Raw genomic sequence first — 4,851 nt, 5'->3', positions numbered from 1 at the left:
CGGGAGGGGGCTGCCCTTTTCAGGGAGGGGTTGTGGGGGGTTTGTGCGGCCGCATGCTTTTACATGGACATCCTCCTTCAAAAGCTGAAAACACTCTTCTCTCTAGGCCCGCTGATCATTAATGAGTGAAGACGGTTTAGGCAGAAGGGAATATGCCCTGTTTCCAAAACCCTTTAGCAGAGCACACCAGCCATCCAGCTCCATAGAAGTCTTCAGGGATGCCTCAGTACATTTTGCTGCCCGAGGAGAAGAGCAAAAATGGTGCCTCCCTCCCCTCCAAACTCCAGGTACAGAAGTCAATCAGACTCACAGCTGATCCTACTGGATCCTACTGGGATAGCTCAGTCGGTAGGGCATGAGACTCCTAATCTCAGGGTTGTGGGTTCGAGCCCCATGTGGGGCAAAAGATTCCTGCATTGCAGGGGGTTGGACTAGATGATCCTAGTGGTCGCTTCCAATGCTACAATTCTGTAATTCTGTAACATTTGTTAAAAAGCCAGAAGCTTTCTTGTTAGGCATTACAGGTCAAGACTTGTCAAAAGAGCATAATAAGTTATTTACGTATGCGACAATAGCGGCTAGGATTCTGTTGTTGTTGTTTAGTCGTTTAGTCGTGTCCGACTCTTCGTGACCCCATGGACCAGAGCACGCCAGGCACCTCTGTCTTTCACTGCCTCCCGCAGTTTGGACAGACTCATGTTTGTAGCTTCGAGAACACTGTCCAACCATCTCGTCCTCTGTCGCCCCCTTCTCCTTGTGCCCTCCATCTTTCCCAGCATCAGTGTCTTCTCCAGGGAGTCTTCTCTTCTCATGAGGTGGCCAAAGTACTGGAGCCTCAGCTTCACGATCTGTCCTTCCAGTGAGCACTCAGGGCTGATTTCCTTAAGAATGGATGCGTTTGATCTTCTTGCAGTCCATGGGACTCTCAAGAGTCTTCTCCAGCACCATAATTCAAAAGCATCAATTCTTCGGCGATCAGCCTTCTTTATGGTCCAGCTCTCACTTCCATACATCACTACTGGGAAAACCTTCATGGATCACTGCCTTGCCGTGGCGAAGGGGCTTGAAGAACTCAGAGAAGCTATGAACTACGCCGAGCAGGGCACACAAGATGAACAGGTCATAGTGGAGAGTTTTGACCAAACGTGATCCACCTGGAGGAGGAACCGGCAAGCCACTCCAGTATCCTTGCCAAGAAAACTCCATGGACAAAGACAGCGGCTAGGATTCTACTAGCCCGCAAATGGAAGGACGATAAGATACCAACCAAAGAAGAATGGTAAGAAAAACTGACAGAATATGCTGGAATGGTGAAGCTAACTGGGCAAGCCAGAGACAAGGACAATAGATTTTAAAACAGACTGGGAACCATTTATGTTGTACCTACAGAAACATTGTAAAGAAGTGGACTCACTAGCAGGATTTGAGTAAACACTTACAATTAACAAAACGAACATAGAGATTAAGAGGTAATAATTGGAAAATAACAAGTCTGTGAGACAATTTGAAAACTATTATGGTATAAAAATGATAAAAACAGAACAATACTTAACTTAAAGAATGTAATAGGTAAAGGTAAAGGGACCTCTGACCATTAGGTCCAGTCATGGCTGACTCTGAGTTGCGACGCTCATCTCGTTTTATTGGCTGAGGGAGCCAGCGTACAGCTTCCAGTTCATGTGTCCATCATGACTAAGCCGCTTCTGGCAAACAAGAGCAGCGCACGGAAACACCGTTTACCTACACGCCAGAGTGGTACCTATTTATCTACTTGCACTTTGACGTGCTTTTGAACTGCTAGGTTGGCAGGAGCAGGGACTGAGCAACGGGAGCTCACTTTGTTGTGGGGATTCGAACCGCCGACCTTCTGATCAGCAAGTCCTAGGCTCTGTGGTTTAACCCACAGAATGTAATATTAAGGTATAACAAAACAAGCAGGAAAAAGGAATATGTAAACAACCAGAAGGGGAAGTTGAGGGGGGGATTTGGGAATTGTATTTCTTTTTTCTCTGAGATAATGAAATTGTGATCAATATAAAATGGTAAAATTTAATAAAAAATAATTACACACGAAAAAGACCAAGTCCACCCCATCTGTTAGGAACATGAGTCACTGATATGATCTATGGCAAGAGTGGTTGTATCAGTGGAAGGATTTTGCCCAAACTTTCCCCAACCCATAAGAACAGACCCTGCTATTGCTGAATTTCTGTTTCTATCCTATCCTCTCACTGCCTTCATTGTACTGCTTCATCATTTCTGTGTAGTATGGTTGTATGTCACTTAAAGATGTTAAAAACTAAGGTGCTATAGAAGTGCTTTTAAATAAGCAAACCAACAAAAAATACTATGCTCTGGTCTCAAGGAAATGTTGGTATTTTATTTATTTAGCATGAATTATATGCCATTTAATAAAAACAAAAAACAGAACATATATAAAATGGTATAAAATATTCATCAGCAGTACTAATAAAAACAGCCTTTACAGACAATAAACATAATGCAATGGTGGAAATGTAGATAAAAGGAACCAATTTTGAAATTGAATGAAATAATGAAAATAGCACGTCAGGGTAGGATAAAAGGTAAAGGTAAAGGTACCCCTGCCCGTACGGGCCAGTCTTGACAGACTCTAGGGTTGTGCACCCATCTCACTCAAGAGGCCGGGGGCCAGCGCTGTCCGGAGACACTTCCGGGTCACGTGGCCAGCGTGACAAAGCTGCATCTGGCGAGCCAGCGCAGCACACGGAAACGCCGTTTACCTTCCCGCCAGTAAGCGGTCCCTATTTATCTACTTGGACCCGGGGGTGCTTTCGAACTGCTAGGTTGGCAGGCGCTGGGACCGAGCAGCGGGAGCGCACCCCGCCACGGGGATTCGAACTGCCAACCTTTCGATCGGCAAGCCCTAGGCGCTGAGGCTTTTACCCACAGCGCCACCCGCGTCCCATTCAGGGTAGGATAGGCTTGCCTAAAAAGGGAGGCTTCTAGCAGGCATCAGAAACAGTGTAGTTAAGAGAGTGGAAAAATGGATGGAAAGAAAGAAAGAAAGAAAGAAAGAAAGAAAGAAAGAAAGAAAGACAAAGACATAGACACAGAGACACATACCTTCCCTCATGGAAGATTCCAGCTGGTTTTTACAAAATAAAGACATCAAAATACAATCCATATTAAGGTTGCAATCTCAATTCCCAGGGCTTTGTTGCTAGACAGGGATGGGGTAAGGCAAGGGGTGTCCCTCCAACTGGCTCTCCCAGCAATGAAGGAACTGTTGGGATGCGTCCGGGGAGAGGGGGGCATTTGGCAGGCCCCCAGCTGGCTCCAGCCACCGGCCAGCAGCTGGGCGAACTCCGGTTCCCGGAACAGCATCAATCAGTGACACAAGCCTCCGAGACTTTTAGAAGCTTGGCAGGCTCTAATCAGCAAAGTGAGTAACTTCTCACAACGGAAGTGGCGGACAGAGACATGTGTAAGCATTATTTACAAGCATTTATTAAGCATAGTTCAGGAACAAAGGAAAAACATGTCTGCTTCCCTTCATGTCCAGCAAAACAGCAGTAACAAAAGCAATATACAAATGGAAGTTCCCGGCAGACTTGGGCTGGAAGTAAACAGGCACGTGACACACAACAGTCATGCCTGTTCCTTTTAAGGTGGAACGGAACTATATCCAACAGAAACCCTTTACTGCCAAAGAAGTCCTCAATGTCAGGAATGTTCCTGCCCAGAGTGAAAGCGAAGGCTCCCAGGCAGGGGTGAACGAAGGCGTCACCACACCTTGGGTGGGGCGTCGCTATGTAGGGTGCATGTGTGGCGTTGCTATGTATGATGCATGCACCGTACGTAGTGCCGGGATCCTCTGCTCGCAGTTGCAGCCACGAACGATGGATCCTCCGTTCAGGGCTGTAGCAGCGATGGAGAGATCCCACCGCTGTCCATACGGCACTGAAGCGGTGTCGGCGGCAAACCACTATGTACAGTGCATGTGTGGCATTGTTACATACAGCACATGTGCTGTACATAGCGGTTTGCTGCTGCCGCTGGGATCTTCCACTGCCACGAGCCCCTGCGGGGTGCCTTCTTGGTGTAGTGGTTAAGAGCAGCAGTCTCGTAATCTGGTGAACTGGGTTCAAGTCTCCGCTCTTCCACATGCAGCTGCTGGGAGACCCTGGGCTAGTCACACTTCTCTGAAGTCTCTCAGCCTCACTCACCTCACAGAGTGTTTGTTGTGGGGAAGGAAGGGGAAGGAGAATGTTAGCCGCTTTGAGACTCCTTAGGGTAGTGGTAAAGCGGGATATCAAATCCAAACTCTTCTTCTTCTTGTCAACCCTCCCCCCAGACATGGCACCCGGGGCGAACCGCCCCCCCCATTGCAACACCACTGCTCCCAGGACCTAGGAGGGGGGCAGGCAAAAAGCAATGGAGGCTTGCTTTCTTCACAGGCAGAGGGTGAAGCGAGCTCCTCCTCTCCTGGAATGCAGGTCATACAGTAAATGTCCAGGGCGATGTAAGGCAAGCAGAGGAGCCACAATTTTCAGACACACTCTCTGGGGAGGAGACGCAAGCTGAACAGTCAGTTCAGGAGTCTCCTCGCTCTCAGAGATTGGGCAGAATGCAGCCTTGGCGTCAAGCCCACAAGAGGAGGAGGAGCCGATGGTGTATTTCCTGTTGGGAAAAAAGCTCACCCTTCAGTGGGCTCAGCTGACCTCTCGAGTGAGGATGATTGAAGTGTGTGGGACTGAACTACTCTGTAAATAGCAATAAATCTGAAAGGTATAAAAGCGCCAGCCTGCCGTCTCCTGGTGTGAGAGGGAGATCGTGAATCCTGACACTCAATGCAACTTCAAAATGTGT

General features: G+C 47.9%; 1 non-coding gene across 1 annotated transcript; it reads left to right on the top strand.

Moving 5' to 3' along the window:
* The first annotated feature begins 334 nt into the window (after window positions 1-334).
* Window positions 335-403, top strand: TRNAR-CCU (transfer RNA arginine (anticodon CCU)). The gene has a single exon. It is a non-coding gene; the product is annotated as a tRNA-Arg (tRNA).
* Window positions 404-4,851: the final 4,448 nt, after the last annotated feature.

Source organism: Podarcis raffonei, chromosome 7, assembly GCF_027172205.1.
Source record: "Podarcis raffonei isolate rPodRaf1 chromosome 7, rPodRaf1.pri, whole genome shotgun sequence".
Taxonomy (NCBI): Eukaryota; Metazoa; Chordata; class Lepidosauria; order Squamata; family Lacertidae; genus Podarcis; species Podarcis raffonei.
This window is presented reverse-complemented; position numbering and strand designations above follow the sequence as displayed.